The sequence below is a fragment of the Typopeltis vanoorti genome, chromosome 2 (genome assembly GCF_054136105.1).
Source record: "Typopeltis vanoorti isolate ZY-2024b chromosome 2, IOZ_Tvanoo_1.0, whole genome shotgun sequence".
Taxonomy (NCBI): domain Eukaryota; kingdom Metazoa; phylum Arthropoda; class Arachnida; order Uropygi; family Thelyphonidae; genus Typopeltis; species Typopeltis vanoorti.
Genome location: NC_143550.1, coordinates 172355753 through 172378696, shown reverse-complemented (window position 1 = coordinate 172378696; position 22944 = coordinate 172355753). Strand labels below are relative to the sequence as shown.

Sequence of the window (22944 nt, the reverse complement as noted above, 5' to 3'; positions counted from 1 at the left end):
ACATGATAACCACAGTAATTAACTTTAATTACCATGTAATTTATTATTTATAATCATGCCACAGGTACATTTAAAGATTAGATACACATTGAATGAAGGAAACTATGGAGATTCACAATAAATGGTTGGGGACTAAATGCTACATGTGTCATAAAAGATTTTTCATGAATTGTGAACATGAAAACTGACAGAAAATGAATACAGCATAAACTGAATGACTGTCTGAAAGAAAATGGAGTTAACTGTGTGGAGAGGGAGGGGTCATTAATCTAATTGTTACAGGAACCCCCATGGAGTCCAAAGACTAATCATGGGAGGATCCACTATCCACATAATTGTATCATAAATATATGATATTTAAGAATTTAGAAGAAAAAGACCGCTTTTAGAATCTACTGATGCTCATTTAAGAGCATCAGTAGATTCTACTGTTTGAATAGATTCACTGACAAAACATTCACAACACTGACAAAACATTTCACTCATTTTATCTAGTCCTCATACTCTTGCCAACTGCACTCTTACTTAATTTCAGGGATGACCCCTTGTTCTGCAGTCAATCGTATTAAACCCTTTTAGTAACTTAAATTTTTCTACCATATGTTCTCTTTTCTACCTATCACCCATCTATAACTTACAAACCTTAAAACTATCATCATCACATTCCACAGGCCATGCACCATCTCAGTAATGATAAAAGTTTAATGGAGTGAAACAGCACTAGAAAATGATTAAAAATAGTATTTAATGCTTCCTGTAATACATCTCAGTTACAGAAACATCATCAGGGAGTATAAAATGAGACTTGTAACACACACACACACACACACACACACAAAGGTGGCACAAAACTAATTGAAACAAGTGGACAAAAGACTAGAGTCCTAAAATTTTATGGAATTTACAACCGTGTTCAAAAACTTTTTTATTATCCCGATGTTTCAATCTTCATATCAAGATCATCATCTGGAGCATACATAAATATACAAGACAAGCTGAGTTACATTATTAACTGTAAGCTAGAGAAACAATGATTTGATAACTCTAATGGCATGACCTCTAGTGAGAAAAAAAAAAAGAAAAGAAAATTATTTATAAATTACATCAAGCTGAAACTAAAACATGTTATGAACAGAAATTTAAGGAAACCTGTGAGATCATTATCAACTACCCCAATCTGAACAATAATGATGGTCTTGAAATTCCAAACATATGGAAGGCATATATTCGACCAACAGAACCTTCCTCACTAAGAACAACTATAAACAGGACTGTAGAAAATCTAGTATCTTAAATAACAATCATAATACTAAAAATAGGACATCACTGTTTCTGAAACAAAACCATTTGTAAGAAAGAATGTTTAATCCTGTCATCATAAATAGAATTTAACTTGATGTAATTTATATTTTTTTTTTTTTTTCACTAGAGGTCATGCCAGTAGAATAACATGTTATCAAATCATTGTTTCTCTAGCTTACAGTTAATAATGTAACTCAGCTTGTCTTGTATATTTATGTATACTCCAGATGATGATCTTGATATGAAGATCGAAATGTCGGGATAATAAAAAAAGTTTTTTTTTTAAACACGGTTGTAAATTCCATAAAATTTTTAAATAAATGCTGATCACTGTGTAACACTAAAAGAAAGGACTAGTCCTAAATTATGTGAGGTGTCTTTATGGACACTTGTCACCTATGATGTAAACTGGAATCTCAAAGTATTAGTGCATCCCATATTTTGGGAAGTTTTTTATGCAACCATATTTATTTAAATAGCTGAATGAACATCCCATGATAAGTCTGCCAACTCCATGGAAGACGTAATAATAATAATAATAATAAATTAGGCTGATATTTAAGAGCAGCAGTAGATTCTAAAAACAGTCCTCTTTTTCTAAATTTACTGTGATGGAGCGCGATGGTCTTTCTTCAATTAATTATGTGAGATGTATATCCAAAGTATGGACTGCAAGGCAAGATTGACCATAGTCATGAATGCAGATGTATTTTTTATGTTCTTCCATTTGGATGGTAGCTGATCTCCCTGTCTATCTATCAGCTACCAGGTGGCTAATAGACAAACAGGCATTAAATACTCATCATCATCATGATCTTCCTTTTACCCTCTTTTACCTTGCGGTGTCAAGGGTTTATTAATCAGTGGACCTCAAAACCGTTCACAGGATAAGGTGGTCAGTCCTATGCCCCGGTATATCCTATGTCTGTAGTGTTGAGTTCTCAAGGCCGGTTTGCCTGCTTTGCAGGATGAAAAACCCCAGGATAAACTGGGGGAAAAACCTACTGCCCACATCCAAGACCGGCTAACTTGGCTATGGCTGAGGAAGATCCTTCAGCTCCTGACGTCACTGATGGGAAATGAACCTAGGACACTCCTTCCCCAGGCATATGGTTGTGAAGCACACAGCCACTAGGCTAACTGTGCGGACTGCATTAAATACTTTTTTTTAAAATCATTTCCTAGTGCTGTTTCACTCCATTAAACTTGTGTCATGAGGTTTTCCCAGCACTTAAGCCCTAACACATGGACACCATCTTAGTCACTAACCTCTGGATCCTCTCCATTACTTCATCTCCAATAAACCCAGGTAACCAGACTCTTGCACAATAATCCAGATGTGTCCATATTAAAGCCTTATAAAGAGGAATGATAATTTCCTTGTTAGTGTGTTCTTCAGTAACCTATGAACTACTTTGGCCACCTTTGCAATATGTCCTCTGAACTTCATCATCACAAAGAGCATTTCACATACCTAGCACCATCTTGGTCACTAACCTCCATATCCTCTCTATCACTTCAATCCTCAATAAACTCAGGTGACCGACTCCTGCACAATAATCAAGATGTGTCCATATTAAATCCTTATAAACAGGAATGGTAATTTCCTGATATTTGCTTGTTAGTGTGATCTTCAATAACCTATGAGTTACTTTAGCCACCCTTGAAATATGCCCTCTGAACTTTAGCTTCCTATTCCCAAATTCCCTATTCCAACCATCCCCAAAATCACACTCTTATCAATATATAGTACATAGCTCAATCTTTTTCATCCCAAAATGCATAACTCTGCACTTTTCCATGTTAAACTAATACTTGTTAACTTTTGCCCACACTGTCAACTTATTTAAATCATCCTGTGAGAACTGTATATTGCCTCGATTAACATGTGAAACTCTGTTAACTCTTTCCACATGGTATCTATCCTGTCAAATGCCTTTCCAAAATCAAAACAATATCATCATCGTGTAGCCTCAGTATCCCATACACATAAAGTGTTCTCTAAAGCCATGCTACCTACTAGATATTATATTGTTATGATATTCTATCTTTGATCAACTTCTCCAACACCTTTACCATTACTCCCAAGCTATTAACTGGTTTATAATTTGCTTCTTCAGTCCTGGAGAATTCTTTATGCAACAGAATTATTTCGTTCTCACTCCACTTCTCTTGGTACTTTACCAAAGCTGAGACTTAATTAAAGAAAGTTTTACTGCTGGATTGCAAAGTATATTATATTTGAAAAGAAATTATATGAAGTTTTAATCCTTTACCTGAAGGTAAAAGATTAAAACAAGCATATACGAGGGTGGTCTGAAAAGTTCTTGGCCTAACAATAAAAAAAAGAAGTTATAATTTCAAAATCATTTTTATTTTTCAACATAATCTCCCTTAAGACTAATACATTTATTTCAGCGATGCTCCAGCACCATTATCCCATCCCTGTAGTGGTTCTCAGTAAGATCTGCAAAATACCCCAATTTTTTTCTTCTGCAAACCGGGTCTTTTCTCATGAATATTTTTGCCTAGCCTGGTTAAAAGATCGGAATAATATTCCCCAGTTATTGTTTTACACTTTTATAGAAAATTAATAAACAAAATGCCTTTAGCATCCCCAAAACACCGATGCCATGACCTTTCCTGCTGATGGAACCGACTTTGTCTTCTTTGGCTTCTGTCCACTGCTTTGACTGCTGTTTGGATTCTAGCGTGTAATGGTGAATCCAAGTCTCATCTATAGTAATGAGACTTTGAATGAGAAAATGAAATTGAAGCTGAAGGGGTGGCATCGTTTCAATTTGTTAAAATGCTCCAACCACTGTTCAGAGATTTTCATATGAGAGCAGTTTTGATCTGCTGTGAGCAAGCATCGCACATCATGCACAAAGCTTTTTCATATGCAATTCTTCATGCAAAATATGTCCTACACATTCTTTTGAAATGCCTATAGTCTCAGCAATTTCATGCACTTTGACTCACTGGCCATCCAATACCATATCGTGCACTTGATCAATGATATCTGGTGTTGTTACACTTTTTGAACGTCCTTCACGTGGATCATCTTCAAGGCTGGTATGGCCACATTTAAACTTGGCATCCCATTTCTTAATTGTAGAAAATAAAGGAGAAGAGTGCCCATAAACTTTTATGAACTTCGAATGAATTTCTTTTGACGTTAAACCTTCTTTTACAAAGAATTTTATAACAGCACGATACTCAATTTTATCCATTTCAATGGATACAGACAACACTCTTGCTTCAGACAGCTGTATAACACAAACTACTTGATAGAATGACTTGCAATTTCACATGGATGCTTATGACAGATGTACCAACTTAGGCAAAAAAAATCTTGCCGATAGTGTTGCCATCTACGGTCAAGACCAAGAACTATTCAGACCACCCTCGTAATTGCGTGTGAATCATCACAACTATGTAGAAGATGATGACGTCACATCAGTTCCCTCAGTATCTCATACGAGTTCTGATAAACACCTAGATATTCCTTTCCATATTCCTTTCTTCTCGCCAATCAGTTACCAACACATGGCACTGTTGTGTTACAAGTCCCCTTGCATGTTTTATTTCTTTTTATAGCAAATTTTTTTAATCAACCGTAGTTGTTAAAAAAAATGGGTTTCATCTCTTCAATCCCTGGTTTGTGCAACAAGACTTTTTTTTTTTTTTTTTTCAGAGGATTGCAAATGATGCAGCAGTGCTGTAACAAGTGTATAACACTTTGTTTGGAATCTGTAGAATAACGTATAAGTTACATGATTCTACCTCAATTCCTTCACGGTGATTATCATAACTTTTCAGCACATCCTCGTATAGCATTCCCTGGCACATGCATTCTCAAACTCATTAAGAAACAAATTAGCATATTCCTTTCTTCTCACCAATCACTTGCCAACATGGCACTGTTGTTACAAGTCCCCTTCGATGTTTTTTTTTTCTTTTTATAGCACATTTTAACCAACCCTACTTGATAAAAAAAATGTGTTTCTTCTCTCCAATCACTTGTCTACATAAGGCTACCTCTTGTGTAATTTTTTTAATAATACATTTCATTTATCAAATAAGGTTGATAAAATTAATGTGTTAGAAAAAGAAATATTATTTACAGTGTTTAGGCATTTAAGTATTTAAAAAAAAATTATAAGTATACAGACAAAGCTAGCTTATGGACATGAAATCAAAATATACGATATTATTATTATTATTATTATTATTATAATTCGACACCTCCAGGGAGTCCAAAGACTCATCGAGGGAGAGTGTGCCAACAGCATCGAACGATTGGACTCCTTCCAACTACTAACCGCGCTCAAACTTACTTAACTGAGCCATTAGTAGCAGAGGCTCTACCAATCGACCAACATTTTGATGGTTGTTCGTCTGCAGAAATTAAATATTCTTTTGACTAATCACTTTTATGCTTGGTAACTAATGAACAGGTCATAAGTTTGTTGTAAAGAACAAACACTTAGAATAAAGTCTATACAGTAAAATCCTGAAGTTACGCTGAAGGTGGGACCAACAAAAAGCGAGTAAGTCGAATTCGCATAACTCGGGGTATAATTTTGCATGTAATTTATATATACAAACATACAATTGGGACCAAAGGTTTACAAAAACACCTATATTTTTTAAGAAATATAATCACAATTGTAGTTTTTCATGCATAAAAAAAAGAAAGTTATTTCGATGTCGATGGTTTCATAAAATCTAATAGATTCGTCTGACGGCATAATGTCTTTTTCTTGTCACGCAAAATTTCTTCATAGCAAGCTAATGATTTTTATTCCTTGCTTGTGGCTACAATTCGTTCCTCGTTAGAATCTATGTCCTCCAAAATCTGTAAACGTTTCTTTTATGATTGTTCTTACTGTGGATTCCTGTAGATCGAACTTCTTTGCTAGCTCACAAATTTTCATTCCGCCTTCAAAATCCTTAATAATGTTGAGTTTTGTTTCCAAAGTCAATGTTTTTCTTTTCTTGCTAGTAGTAGAAGAATCGGACTTGCTTCTTTTGGATGACATTATTATTTTTTATGTGATAAAATTTTTATCAAGAACATAACATTAAACAATCACAAGGTTTATAGACTATAAAAATCGTGTATGAATGGAGAGCGCGTGAAACACGTCAGTGCTTGTTCACAGTATGTGCGACACGCGAATGCGGCCGGCGCCTGAAAGATACGAGTAGTGGTGAGGCGTGATGCGGGACGGGAATACGTACATATAAGAAACCACGTAACTCCGGTTTCGCATAAGTCGGGGTAGCGTAAGTCAGGGTATGACTGTACATAAAAGAGGAAAGAAAGAAATTGGAATAGCAGGTGATCACTAGTAAGCAAGGTAACTTCTCTGAAAATACCGTCTGCTTTCATTAGAAATTAACTGTTTATTTATGTATCTTATGGTTAAAAGAGTTTTAAGACGTTTTAAGGGCTGGTGGTACTATGAGACAGGTTAGAAGCGAGGTTAGTTTATCTGCATGAAAGGAATGTTTGTGATCGTCTTCAGGCAGAAGATGAATTTTACTGCCAAGTGTGTGACACCACTGCCATGCTTTGGAGGTCTGAAGTGGTCTGAAAAAGTTTCACATTTGGTCTCTACAGCAGAATTTTTAGAGTATATAAAAAATAAATAAAAATATAAAAAATATATAAAAAATTAATTAAAACAGAAAAAAATCCTTAGCTCACCTTTAGTACATTAATACTACAAGTTTACAATTTTTCATAGGTGGAAGTCATATATATAAATTACAGTATGGAAAGGTTCTACAACTGGCAAACACAACAGACTATGAGGACAGAATTAAATATCCCATCATAGCATTGATTATGTTTCTACAAAGCCAAGCTATCTGACAATGACAAGCCACCACTAACCCTAACATATGAGGGGCAGTATCTTAAACGGAAAAGGGAACCAAGCTTTTTTAACAACAGAGGAAGCTATGAATGTGATAGATTTATGTCAGGAAGGGCTAGGGTATAGGTCAGTCAAAGAAAAATCTAATTGGCTTGCAGATCTGGGTATTATCAGAGGTAATGAGAAGTGAAGTAAGACAACATTAAATGGATTGTGCATCAAGAATTTGTCCATCCCACTTAGTCAGACGGTCAATGTAGAATTCTACTGAAATGTTTTAAGGCGGTTGAGAAAAGATGTTTGTCGCAAAAGACCAGAACTGTGGTGCAGCTGCAACTGGCTCCTCCACAATGACAACGCTCCCTAACACAGCACCTTAAAATTGCAAGGGTTTTTGGCCAACAACATAGCAGTTGTCCTACATCCCCCTTACTTGCCAGATTTAGCCCCTTGTGACTTCTTTTTGTTTCCAAAAATGAAATTGAAGCTGAAGGGGTGGCATCTTTTCAACGCCATTAAGAAGATCTAAGACAAATTGCAAATGGTGCTTCAACAAAAAGACTTCCAGGAAACATTTGGAGCATGCCGAAAGTGGTGGAATCACTACAGGAACTCGAAAGAGGACTACTTTGAAGGGGATTGAGTCCACATTTAAACTGGGTAAGTTGTAAAGATTTTATTAGCCTGGTCCAGTTTCTTTTTGATAGCACCTCGTACATGTTAATAATGCTATAGGTCAACATTGTTTTATGAAAAGTGGGGGGAAGATTGCAAGAATTTTTTTTTAACAAAAAAGTGGGGGTCTTAAAAAAAAGTTTCAAAACTGCCATCTTAGACCGACTACAGATTGTATAGACTCTCAAGGTTCTTTCAGCTCTCATCTCTTAGCAAAAATAGAACAGCATCTTTATAACATATAAACACCATGTTCAGTTTCAAGATTCAGTAGTAATTCATTAATGTTCCACTTTCTGAATACTCTTTAACTGATGTCACGAGCTTTCCCCTCCTGATATAATTAAACTGTTCAATTTTGTCATACATTCAGGCTACTTGATCTCATAATCAAATAAGCAGAAAGGTGCTGAGGTTGCAGCAGTTTAAAATGGCTGCTGGCTACTTCATTGTTAATAATTAGTGATACTGGTGTTGCTGTAGTTTTAACACAGCTCTTTCCATTCTACAAAGAAATCGAATGCCAAGAAATGCATTATATATCTCATAAAAAGCATACCATATATGAAAAAAACTCAGCAAAGTCTAAAGAAGCAAGAGACTGGCTGAAATTTTGAAAGGTGACTATTGTTGCCATTAAAGTATTGTTGGAATTTCAGAGAGAAATTAAATTTATTTCTCAATAACAATGGGACAATCTGCTGACTGAAGTTTCACTTGGTGAACAAAACTCCAACTGTTTTCATCAGAGAACCAGGACAAATGGTCAAAAGAGAGCTACTGAAAGAAACTCAAATTCAATAAATAGAATTCATGATAGGCACTGTTACCATAAGTATATAAAAAAAGAAAAGAAAAGAAGCAGAAATGACAGAAGAATTGGGTATCATGTTGACAGATCTGGTATTACTGAAACAAAGAAGACAAAAAAAGGTGGGATTATTTTAAAAATAGCAGTTAAAAGGCAACAGTGATCAGAGAAAGGAAGGAATAGCTGTCTTCAACACTAGAAAAAAAGGATAATCAAATTAAATGGCAGGTGATACCAAGTAGAGTAATATGGAAAAACACCAAAACAGGGAATTGGACAATGACACTTATTAGAGAAGGCAGCTGACATAAACAGAAATGCTGATATTTGTGATAATCTAAACAGCATTTCCATGTGAATCCAGAGAATATAGAAATGTTTTGGAAAAATCTGGAGAAAGGAGCAAAACTAATAATGGTAAGTACCAGCTGAATTTCTGCACAGAACATAACCAATTTACTAACACCATACTGCAACATAAAGATGTGCACAAATTCACAGAGAGCGAAGACACAAGAAATGAGAAAAGTCTGACTATGTTATCACTGACAGTGATACCTTCAAGATGGTTTCAAAACACAAGTATATAGTTAATTCCAAATAGGAAGTAATAACCATTTAGTAATGAGCTGGATAAAAATGATAATGAAAACAAAAATATGAACACAAAAGTTTTAAAAAGAATCAAAGTCTAGCAGCTTTTAGAAGTAAACAGTAAACTCAAACATACAAATATTACTGAATCAAAAAAAAATAAAAAATCTGGAAGACAAGAATCAAACCATGAAGTCTCAGTGGAAAACTCTTCAGAGTTTTCCAATGAGACAGAAAACATTCACTAATTCAATGTTTTCTGGAAAGACAGAAAAATCTGATCTCCAGGAGCAAATCAGGAAGTTAACAAGGCAATCATGGAAAAGAATAAAGCATATCAAAAGTTCTTAACAAGTAAATCAGCATGACAGAATACATAGAAAAATGAAAGTTAAGCAGTATGTAAAAAGCAGCTAAACAAAAGTCATGTGAAGATTTTGGTAAGAATATATAAGACTTAGAAATGGAGATAAGAGTACTATAAAAGGGACTAGCAAAGATAACTGAAGATAGAAAAATCCTAGATTTCCAAAGCATCACTTTGAAAGACAATTAAATGAAACTAAAAGTGATAAAACAGTGGTAGAAAAAATTCAAGAATAATGCAATCAGGAGCTACAAATCTATACTTGAGGCATTAAAAGCCATCAGAAACCTGACATGCAGAAAGACAACTGGAGTGATCATCATGTTGTAGGCTTAATGGAATGTATACAGCTCAGAAAGGATTGAAACTAATTTTAATACTTTCAATATTTCATCTCAGTCACTGAGACATCTTCGGGGATTACAAAAAAAGCTAATGTAACATACACACAAATACAACACGATAAACAAGAGGGTGCGCCACCTAGATAGGACTTTAGAATCACTTGAGTGATTCTAAAGTCCTATCTAGGTGGCGCACCCTCTATGGGCAATTGTAGCTGGCCTAGAATGTAAGGTGGGATCTCTGATGATTAATGTTTCCCAAATTTTTGGAAGTTCAATGCAACTGTATCTATTTAGATTTGGTTGATTTCTAAGTGCTGCTGCAGATTCTAAAAATACTGTGGTGGAGCATGGTGGTTTTTTTCCAGGAGATCCTGTGGGTTGTATCCAAAACATGGTATGCCAGGCCAGACTGACCATAGTCATGGTTACAGACATATGATTCGTGTTTTTATAGGTAGATAGTTGCTGATCTACCTATCTGTCCAAAGTATACCAGATTGCAGGAACAGGGCACTTTATAAACTCCAGACAGTGAGAGAGGAGGGACCTGAACTTTGGTAGAATGGATAAGGATAGCAAGTTTGCAGTGGGGCTTAAATGCCGCATGGAGGTTGTACTTTTTTAAGGTCTTGGCTATTTTTTCTGATGTGCCATGGATGTAGGATATAGTGATGGCATTTCTGAACTCCTTCTGAAGAGATGGCTAGGAGAATGGGAAAGGAACTGATTTTTTTTTAATACTGTAATCACTGTAGCCATTGAGAGGAAGGTGTTGTGTATGTAGTTGAGTTCAGTTGAAAGGGCGGTTCCAGTGGAACAAAGATCGTGGGCTCTCTTGGTTAGAGTTTTAATAATATCATATTGTTGAGCGGGGTGGTGGTGGGAGAGTTTATGAATGTATCTACCTGTGTGTGTAGGTTTTTTTTATATACAGTGAAGGAAAGTGTACCATTAGGAAGGCGTAAACTATTGTTATTTTCCTTTTCCATCGTAAACTTGATTCTTGGACGTAGACTGTTTGAGGTGACTGAGGAAGGAGTCTAATGTGTCTGGGCCATGAGGCCAAATAGAGAACACATCATCTATGTCTCTTAGCCAGATAGAAGATTTGAGAGGGGCTGAGTCTATGGCTCATTGTTCAAAATTTTCCATACAAAAATTAGCAAGAGGGGGTGAGGGGGGGGAACCCATGGCGGTTCCCTCTATCTGTTTGTAGATTTTTTCTTCCAAGAAAAATAACCAGAATCAATGGCAAAGGAAAAGAGATCTAAAGATGTCAGAAGTAAAAATGTTTTCTAAGAGTATTAAGGTATCACTTTTTTTTTTTTTTATTATTAAGGTTGGATCCATATATACAGGAGGTTGGCTGGTCAACCTATAGTACGTTAGTACCATATATGGGTGGTGGGTTGCGAAAGGAGAAACTTGTTTACATTCGATTTGAATGCCTGTATGTTGTATTTCTTAGGAAATATGTCTGGGGGAAGACTGTTCCACAATACTGCAGCAGCAGGGGTGAATGAGGAGGAAAAGAAACTTGTTCTGTGGGTTTCGAGGTGTACTGTGAGAGGATGTTGAGTGGCAGCTGTACATGTTCCAATTGGCTTAGTACAAGGTGGGGGAATTATTGATGCTGTTTCAGATGAACATTTCCCATGGAAATATTTATAGAATATACAGATTGTGTAGACCAGGCATCTATGTGAAAGTGGGGGCAGTGAGTTGGTGAAAGATGGGTCATTTGTTAGTCTAATTGCTCTCCTCTGTATTGAGTCAAGCATTTTGAGTGAGCTTTTTTGGAGCACCACTCCAGATGTGAGAGCAGTATTCGAGAGCTGGGCAGATTTGTGACTTGTATAGTGTTAACAGTTGTTTAGAGGTGAAGTAACATCTTGAGTGAAAGAGGAGGCCTAGTTTTTTGGAAGCTGAGGATGCAATGGTTGTGATGTGTTTATGCCAGGAGAGGCTCGATGTCAAGGTAATTGCAAGAAGAGAAATTTCATCTTGTCTGAGAATTTGAGTGTTATCGAAAACAATGCTGGGGGAAAATGGTTCTTTTTTGTGAGAAATAAGACAGAACTAGGTTTTACTAGCATTGAAGTTGACGAGGTTATCTGAGCCCCATTGGCTCAGATAACCTCGTCAACTTCGGGCTTGGAGGTCAGAATTAAGGGCAGTGGTGGTTGATGTTCTGTGGGTTGAGGTGAGTTGTGTAGAGTAGGGTATGTCAAATGAAAGGGAGGAATGTAATGTGCTGTCATCTGCAAATATATATAGAAGGAAAAGGGTCGGTGAGAGAACTGAACCTTGTGGAACCCCAGCATTAGTTGGATGGTGAGAGGATAGGGAGCTGGCAATCCATCTGCAGAAGTCCTGAGGAAGTCCAAATGATGGGAGTTTGCTAAGCAAGCCTTTGTGCCAGACTCAGTCAAAGGCTTTGGAGATATCAAGTGCAACTAGTTGGGATTCACCGAATTTCTCCATGGTGTTTGTCCAGTGATAGGTGAGAGTAGATCTCCTGTTGAACAGCTTTGACGGAATCTGTACTGGTGGTCGCTTAATAGCCAGGTGCCTTCAAGGTAGATTAGGAGTTGAGAGTTGATTATTTTCTCCATTACTTTAGATAGGACTGAAGTGAGTGAGATAGGGCAGTAGTTAGATGGCAGTGATTTGTCACCCTTTTTAGGAATGGGTTGAATATAGGCTAGATTCCAGGTTTTTGGATATATACCAGTGCAGTAAGAGAGTGTGTACAGGTGACATAGGATAGGAGTCAGTTAAGATGCATAGACCGTCAGGATAATTGAAGGAATGCCGTCAGGGCCAGGAGACTTTTTTGTGTCTAATTTAGACAACAGGTTTGTGATGTCTTTTTGGCAAAAGGATACAGGGGGCATTGTATGTTGGGCAGATGGAATGACTGGAGGGCTTTTGATTGTCAGTTATATGTGCATTGGAGGCAAAGTGTGATTTCAGGAGATTAGCTTTTTCAATGGGTAATAAAAAAGATACCCAGATTGCTATTGAGCCATCTGGGTATGATAGAGGACTGAAGGGAATATTGGTAAATACTGAAGTGATGGCAAAGCTTACCAATGTCTGTATTATTTAAAGTTAGATTTTTCTATCAAGGTTTTCAAATGAGTAGAGTTTTTTATATAGGATGTGGTAAGTCCAATGAGAGGGGGGGGGGAGTCAGAGAGTTAGCCAGCTGCTTTGACAGTTTGTAGCAAGGCATTAGTGGCGTCTACTATAGGTATTGGGGGGGGGGGGAATTAGGTTTGTGGATTTTTGGTAAACATAATATTTTGGGGAAGGAGATGTACGAGAACCAAAAGGTTTGAGTTTTTTTGTAATGTCCGGAGGCAAGGAGGATACTTTTTTTTTTTTTAAGCAAGTTTTTTAAGTTTTTAACTTGTGTTTTTGTGAGATCATGTTCTATTGGAATGTAGGTAGAGCAATCTCAGAGGATAATCTCCATTTTTTGATTATATTCCGTGGCATTACCCTTGTCCGCTCTGGTGGTGATGATATTTTTTTTTCCGTAATTTTCTGAGAGCAGTGAGTTGGCAGGACGATAAATTACTTTTTGGAGGTGATGACTGGGTGAAGATATTGGCAATGTCAAGTCTGATGTTATTGGCTATTTCGGGTGCTAAGCAACAGATTCCGCATTCGATGTTATACATTATATCTAGCACTGGAACTTGCTAGATATATACCGCGAAATTTTGGCTGAGACTTAGGGCACTGATGTTGAGCATTTCTGAGGATAGACTGACTACTGTCTGGAGCGGTTGAATTTGTGGTTACAGTTGCAAAAAGTTTAACAACCTGTGTAAATCGACAACTGCAAATTCAATCCCTTCAGACAGTACTCAATCTATCCTCAAAAAGGCACAATGAAGATGCCATCAGTGCCCTAAGCCTCGGCCACAATTTCGTGGTTGCACCAAAGGTAGTGCCATTACTCATCAGAGATTTCACCTTACATTCTAAGCCACCTACAATTGCCCATAGAGGGTGCACCACCTAGATAGAACTTTAGAGTCATCCAAGTGTTTAGCTTGTGTATTGTGTTGTATTTGTATGTATGTTACATTAGTTTTTTTGTAATCCCTGAAGTCTCAGTGATTGAGACGAAATATTGGAAGTGTTAAAATCAGTTTTAATCCTTTCCGAGTGCTGTATACATTCCATTAAGCCTCCAACATGATGTTCTCACAGCACTTAAGCCTCAACACATGACACTGGAATGAAAACATGATATTTCATCAGAAATGCTCAGATATGGAGGTATAAAAGTTTTACACTTGTTGCTCTGCATAATTCAGTAGGCCTGGTTAGAAGGTCGAATTCCTGATGATTGAAGTAAAGCTCTCAATGTACTTATCTGTAAAAAAGGGAAATAAAATCTACAAATTACAAAGGAATTTCCCTCCTGAGTGTCCTTAATAAGATTTACATCAGCATACTTAAGAAAAGGCAGATACATTCACCAGCAATCCCCCCCCTCTCACAACAATATGAGGGTTATATAAACATCCACTGAACTAAACTACATCCTTAACACTTCCTTAGCCAATGGCTACAACCCCCAAAAAATATTAAAACCAGTTAACCACAACCCTCCTTCCCATCTTCATAACAAAGATTAAACTAAATCCATCACCATTCCCCATACCTGGGCCACCTCTGAAAAGTTAACCAAAATCTTAAAAAAATATGACCTGACTTCTTGTTATTACAAACCATATAAAAAACTGGCATCCCTTATCTGCTCCACCAAAGACCAACCACTTCTTCTAGACTTACCTGGGTATACCAGGTCCCTTGCAGCTGTAAATTGTCCTACTTTGGCCAAACAGGCAGGACAGCAAATGTCAGGATTTTGGAACACAAAGACTACATCCGGTTTCACCAGTACAGCCATTCTGGGCTTGCAGACCATGCTCTGGATACCCACCACAGAATACGTTGGAAGAAAGGTATGTTAATACACTGCAGCAAATTTAAATATGAAAGATTATTCATGGAATCAGCCTCAGCTCTAAAAAACTTTCCAAACCTCAACAAAATTTGGGTTCATGAGACTGCCCCAAATTTAGGAAGCTTGCATCTTGAGAACTTCAGCCCAACAGCCAAGACAACCCAATATATATATAGCATGCTAGGGGACACCTTTAGTACTCTAGGAACAACAGTAGTTTTCTCCCTTCTGGTTCATTTGCTTTTTGTAGTGCATGCGTGAACGTCTCATAGTTGTATGTTCCCATGAAGATGGCAATGTGATGTTGCCGAAATATAGGAGGCATTTATTAGTTTCTTTTAATTAATATTCCAGTATACATTATAAATTCCTTAAATAATTTAATAGTCATGTGTTACCAATGTATAAGCCTATCCACAAGAATTAATAGTCACTTGAGAAGAGGCTAAGAAAAATTGCAAAAAACAAACAAAATGAGAATAAGAGTTCACATTAATACAGAGAGTTGAGAAATCATGAGTATGTAGCAAGGATCAGTTTTGTAGATCTGGAAAAAGCATATATAAGGTGTCAAGAGAAAAGCTGATCAAACTCTACAATTATATGGGGTAAATGGAACATTATATCAAGCAACATATAGTCTATATTTGAAGCAGATAGAATTGAAAGAAGTAACGGAGTGTGGTTTGATGTAAAATCAGGTGTGAGACAAGGATACACACTTATCTTCACTCTTATTCATCATCTATGTGGATCAAATTATAAAAGAAGAAAGCCATAAGACTAATATCAAAAATGGATATGTTAATATGAGCTCTTTTCTTCAGGCAGTAAAGTTATACTTCTAAATAAATGCAAGTGAGCAGGATTTCTTAAATAAATTGAGCAACTGATGTAACAAATGTTTTCATGAAAATCACAATAAAAAAAAAAAACATAGGCAGGACTGATGTTGAAAACATCAATCCTGAATGGAAAACCTACAGAACAAGTAAAACTGTCCAGCTATTTAATCACAATTTTTTGTGAATACAGTCATCCTTCAACTTACGTCCGTCCAAGTTAAGTCCTTTTGAAGATACGTCCGTGATCCCATAAGAGAATAAATAACATTTTCGGCTATACTTTCGAACAAGATGCAAGCGAGCGTAAGGTAAAGCATGCACAGTGGCAACAGCGCTTTCAAGCGGCAACCTCCCTCAGCAGTTGGCACGTGTCTTCAACAGTTCCTCTGCTGATTTTGTGTTTGAGAAATAGGTTATTTGTGTATTTATCGTTAAATATTTTGAGATGTTTTGTGCAATATGGCCCCTACACGCACAATCAAAAAACCTAGTGAAGAATCACAGAAAAAGAGGTGAGCAATTGATCTTGAAATTAAGTTACAAGTTATAAAGCAACATTAAGCTGGTAAGCCTGTCAGTATGATCGCACATGACTTCGGATGGTCTCATTCTACAGTGATGACCATTTTGAAAAATAACGATTAAATCGACGATAGTGACGAAGCAATGACAAGGTCCTGAACCAAAAGCGCATACCCTGTGACTATAACCGCTAAGACACTAAGTGTCTTCAACATGATGAAGGAGAAAGCAAAACCAGATAATGACTATGAATGCAGCGCTTCTTTAGGTTGGTTCATGAGATTCAAGCAGCGTTTTGCACTGCATAATGTGAAAATGTATGGGAATCTGCAAGTGCTGAGAAGGCTACCAAGGAGTTTGTTGAAAAATTGGATAAAATTATTACAGAGGAAAATTATTTGCCACTGCAAATATTTAATATGGATGAGATGTCCTTGTTTCGGAAAAAAAATGCCTGAGGGGACATTCAGCCACAAAAAAAAGCTAAAATCTATACCTAGTTTCGAAGCTCTTAATGTCCGTGTTACGGGTAATGTGGCTGGATATAAACTACATCGTTTGTGATATGGCACAGTGAGAATCCACGAATTTTCAAAATCATTAGGAAGCATACTCCCAGTTCATTATCAGAGCAATAAGAAGTCATGGATGACCCAAAAATTCTTTGAGGATGCTTTAATCAACTGTTATGCGAGTGAAATAAAAAGCTATTGTGTGAAAGAAAAATGTAAAATTTAAAATTTTATAAATTCTAGATAATGCTCCAGGTCATCCGTCTTATAGCGGTGATCTTCACCAAGTTCAAGGTCATGTTTCTTCCACCAAACACTACATTGATCCAACCGATGGATCAGGGAGTTCTTGCAGTGTTTAAGGCTTATTATCTAAGGAGAACTTTTTTCAGAAGCCATTTCTGCTACTGAAGGAAATAACAGACTCTCTTGCAATTGTGTAAAACATTCAATATTCATCATGCTATTAAAAATATTGCTGTGGCTTGGGACGAAGTGTCCTCTCAGTGACTTATGGGTGGCATATGAAAAAAGACATTGAAAAGGTTTGTGCATGATTTTGGAAGTTTGCAATGGTGGGCCTAGCAAACAATCTGAATCTCGAAGTGAATGATTACGACAAAATTCAACTCATAGAAAGTTCCCCTGAAGAGTTGACTAACAAAAAATTGGTCAAACTGGAGGAACAAGTGTTGCAGAAGAGGAAAAATGAGAAAAGGAAGAGGAGAAAAGAGAAACAAGAGAGGAAATTAAACAATTTACAGTGAAGGATCTTGCAGAAATGTTCTTTGCGGTTAGCGATGTTCTCAAAATGGCTGAAGACATGGACCCTAATGTTGAACGCTATTTAATAATTGAAACGAAAGTACATGATTCATTCTTGCTATGAACAAATTTATGATGAAAAGAAGAAGAGGAATAAGCAAAGCACATTGGACATTTTCGTCATAAAACAAAAGTTACACCAGAAGAGCCACAGCCTGATCGTTCACACAGGGAAGGTAATGAAGATGTGATTGTGAAGGAAGATTTGGGTGATTATTTTATAGTGGTGGTAACACAGAGTACAATTTTATAATAAGGTTTAAAAATTAAAATGACAGTATACTTATTACGGTTAAGTCACTAACCCCTATAACTCTGTTGATTTAATGTATCGACTTACGTCCAATTCAACTTAAGTCCTGCCAGATGGAATGGAACCCGGACGTAAGTCAAGGGATGACTGTACTGCAAATCAAATATAAAAATAGTCAATAGGATTAGTAACTTGGTATGGTAGGGAGTCAAATGAAGACCCAAAGAAAGATCAAGAACCAGATGGATTGATGCAGTTAGAAGTGCTATAGATGATCAAAATATAAGATACTTTGGGGAGAAACTGTCAACTGGAAGTTAGTAGCAATGCTCTTTGCAATATCCTGTACACCTACACCACTTGAGGGTAACTATACTTTTATACTTGATCAAGTATAACGCTAAAAAAATTTCTCAGTAACTGCATAACTCAGAAGATTGAAGTAGAGCTCGCATAGTACCATCTATAAAAAGCAAAAGCAAAATAAAACTGAATGCAAGAATTATTACAGAAGAATATTCCTATCGAATGGTCCAAGTAAGATTTATGCAAGCATAACTGAGAAGAGCACGAGAAAAATTGTTGAAGACAATCTCAGAGAAGAACTAGCTAGGTTCCGGCCAAACACGAATTGCCAGGAACAGATGTTCACTCTAAGACAGATAGTTCATAAACCATGGGATTATAACAAGGATATGTATTTAACTTTTGTATTTCTAGAAAAGGCATATGAAAAGGTATCAAGAGAAGAGTTGTTCAAAACACTACAATTATATAAATTATATAATGTTAATGGGAGAAAAGGATGCACAGTTTATATTTATGATATATATTGTATCATTAATATAAAAGGCGAGGTATGATAGATACTGTGTGAATGTCAAATAGTTGTTCTTGACATGATGTTAGCGCCTCCCTTGATGAGTCTGTAGACTCCTTGGAGTTGCCCGGAATAATAATAATAATAATAATAATAATAATTTAAGTTGTAAGTCAGCTGAAGGAAGACGGTCTTATGTAAAATCAAAAACCATGTTACAGTACCTCATTCTCAACTCTTTACTTTATGTAGATGAGGTTATACTCCTAAGTAAACATAGTACAAGTTTACATGATTTCTTAACTAAAATCAGCAATAAAAAGCCAAAAATTAAGAAAAGAGGCAGAAACATAGAAAACTTCCAATATATTCTGAATGGAGTCCGCCAGGCGGCGTCAGTGAATAAGCTACTCCAAACTTGTGTTCCTCAGTTTACCGTTATTGTATTTTTTCATCGAAATTAACTATTAAACGGAAACCGTAACAGTGAGTGCTGAGCAGCGGAATACTCCAGTACACCTGTAAGTACTTATAGTGTATTAAATCAGCTATCCTTCCAATTCAAAATCAGCCATGTGTAAGCACTCACGATGCCTACTGTACGCAGCAAAGATGATGGCATCAAAAGCCAACGGCGAATGAGCACTACGTGTCTTGTCAGCACAGTTTGCCGTTGACCGCCACCAACAAACCTATTATGTGCCGCAGCTGCAAAACTGGTGTCACAGACAGAAAAAGTATATTTTGCAAGTTCTGTTGCCACTGGCTGCACGCTTCCTACGCAAAAATAGACGAAGCTACTTACCGAACTTAACTAGCCGTTCTTCTGTTCACTGTGCCTCCCTTTGGTAAAACAACTTCTGAACATAGGCAAACATGTCGAAAACCTCGAACAGTACATCAATGCTTCAAATGAAACTTTTAACTCCAAAATATATGCAGTCAAAGCTAAGCTAGAACAAATTGAAAACCAGTGCAATGCAAACTCTACTTCATTAGCGAATGAACTTCGCAATTTAATCGCACCAACAGTAAACGACTTGATGGAGGCTAAACACAAAAAACTCAATGCCATCGTTTTGAACTTCCCGATGGAAAACCATTACAAGAAGACATCAACAAACTAGCTGAAGAATGCAACATCGATCCTAAGAATATTGTCAGGTGCCATCATTTTGGGCCTATAAATAAAAAGGAAGGACGGAACGAACTTTCTGCGCCTAGTAAAAGTGACTTGCGACAGGATGACAAGCACATCAAAAATAATAACAGCAATCAACAAGAAGTTCAAAGACATCTGTCCCCAATTGCGCATATGTGCACAAGCAGACTTATCATTTGCACAAAGGGAACAAAGACGCCAGCTTCGAAGACAACTCAAAGAAAAACGTCAAAATGGTTATAAGGGTTGGACCATCGACTACAGACAAGATAAACTGCCGAAAAAACCAAGTGATGTCACTACCAGCCACCATGAAGACCAGCATGCAGACCCCACATAGGAAATGTGCAAGACCCATGCGGTCCAACATATGACTCACAAAAACTTACACATTCACTTCACCAACATCCATGGCCTAAACTTCAACCTGAATAGCATCCACTACCACCTACAGTCTACCAAACCCCACCTACTCTTCCTGGCAGAAACTCAAATCTCACCCCCTCCAACACCACTTATCTCAACCTTCCAAACTACTCACTCTTTAACAACTTTCGTCCTAAGGGCGGTGTCTGCACATACATCCGCTCTGACATACCTTGCCAGAGAGCACCCAACCTAGAATCACCCAACTTTGACCTACTTTGGTTGAAAATATCCCTTCCCCACTCAGTCCAATTAATCTGCTGTCACTATCACTACTCCAACACAACCAACCACCATGAGCTCTTTAATTTTCTCTCCCTAAAAATCGACTTTCTCCAATCCCACTTTCCCAACAGCAAAATTATACTCCTAGGAGATTTTAATGCACACAACACTAGTTGGCTTTCCTCCTCCAGTTATACAGATCTTGCAGGCAGAGATGCTGAAACATTTGATATCACCAACAACCTTACACAATTTGTCCAGATGCCAACCAGAATACCAGATAACCCAAACCACTCCCCAAACACCCTAGACCTCTTCCTCACTAATGATCCCTCCAAATACACAGTGAAAGTAGTGAGCCCCCCCCTGGGCAATTCTGACCACAACCTAGTGCTCATCTCCTCCCCCATGCAACAACATTTACACAGACAACCCCCCCCCCTTACAAGAGTAGTTTGGCACTATAACAGTGCCAAGTGGGATAAGCCTCCGCAACTTCTATTCCACATTCCCATGGTTGGACTATTGCTTCTGACCTTCCAACCCAAACATATGCACCGAGCTTATTACCAAAGTAATCCTCACGGCATGAATACATACATTCCACACAGCACTCTGAACTGCCATTCCCTAACAAAACCCTGGTTCTCAAAAGATGTGCCAAGGCTGCAGAGATGAAACACCAGACATATGACAACTGGGTGAAATCAAGAATCTCATCCTCCTTCAAAGCTTACACCAAAGCCCATAATAGATGCAAAAAAAACAATTGACGCTTCCAAAACAGAGTTTGAAAGAGAGCAAAAAAGCAGCCTGTCCAAACGGCAGCCAAGCCTTTTGGTCTCTCGCAAAACCAATTGGCCATAACTTCTGTCCAACACTATTCCCACCCCTATTATACCCAGATGGCTCTACTGCATCATCACCCACAGAAAAAGCCACTCTTCTGGCTTCATACTTTGCTTCAAATGCATGCATAACTGATGATGGTAAATGTCCCCCAACCATTCCAGACACCCAACATACAATGTCCCCTATATCCTTTTGCCAGAATGAGATCAGAAAAATACTATCAAAATTAGACAAAAAAAGTCTCCTGGCCCCAATGGCATTCCCCCAATTGTTCTGAAAGTTTGTGCTCCAGAACTAACCCCTATCCTATGTCACCTATATATACTCTCTTATTCCACTGGAATCTATCCCACAAACTGGAAATTGGCCTATATTCAGCCCATTCCCAAGAAGGGTGAAGTCACTGCCATCCAATTACCGCCCTATCTCACTAACCTCAGTCCTGTCAAAAGTAATGGAAAACATCAATTACCAACTCCAAACTATCTTGAAGACACTCACCAAATAAATGATTGCCAGTATGGATTCTGCCACTGCCGATCAACAGGAGATTTACTCACATACGTCACTCATCTCAGGACAAATGCTATGGAGAAGTTTGGCGAATCTCAAGGTGATTGCACTAGATATCTCCAAAGCTTTGATCGGGTCTGGCACAAAGGCCTACTATGCAAACTACCATCATTCAGTCTGACCCAGGACTTCTGTAGTTGGACTGCCAGCTTTCTGTCTGGATGCACACTGTGTGTGATAGTGGATATCTCCCTATCCTCTCACCACTCAATTAATGCTGGGTCCCACAAGGTTCTGTTCTTTCACCAACCCTCTTCCTGCTATATATCAATGACCTACTGCAATTGACCTTCAACCCAATACACAGTTTTGCAGATGACAGCACACTTCACTCCTCGCTTGCATTTGATAAGCCTTACCCTTCACAACTCACCTCAACCTACAGAACATCAACCACCATCACCCTCTACTCCGATCTCCAAGCCATCCTACGATGGGGTTTTCAGAAAAACCTCATAAATTTCAACGCCAATAAAACCCAGTTCTGTACTTACCTTGATGGACCTGTGGTTTTTCAGTCAGGATTTCTCCATGACTGCAGGTCGTAAAGAGTCCAGCTATTCCTGTCTTGGGCCTTTCTTCTCCATTTTCTTACAACTTTCTTAATAATTGGGTCTTCCCACCTTAAGGCTGGTCTTCCAGGTTTCCTTTTGGTATCTCTCAGATACCAGTTTGTAACTCTGACTGTCCATCTGTTGTCTCTCATTCTGGCGAGATGTCCTGCCCATCTTCTTTTGCTCTTGTAGAACGTTTTTATTATATCTGTGAGTCCAGACTTCTTCCTGATTTCTGTGTGTCTTATGGTCTATTTTGTTTATATTGCATATTCTTCTTTCTATTGCACGTTGAGTTGTTATTAAGCTTTGTTCTTCTTTTAAGTTGTGTTCCATTATTAGATATATGAAGAGCCAAAGGCTTCAATTCGGTGACATAAAACTTGTTTAAGTTAAGGAAT

At 37.5% G+C, this 22944-nt stretch overlaps 1 protein-coding gene across 1 annotated transcript in view; it reads right to left on the bottom strand.

Annotated features, from left to right (window-relative positions):
• The window catches only part of LOC150109672 (neurobeachin-like protein 1), a 1254229-nt gene that overhangs the window by 944479 nt on the left and 286806 nt on the right, over window positions 1-22944 (bottom strand). The gene's annotated exons all lie outside the window — the stretch shown is intronic.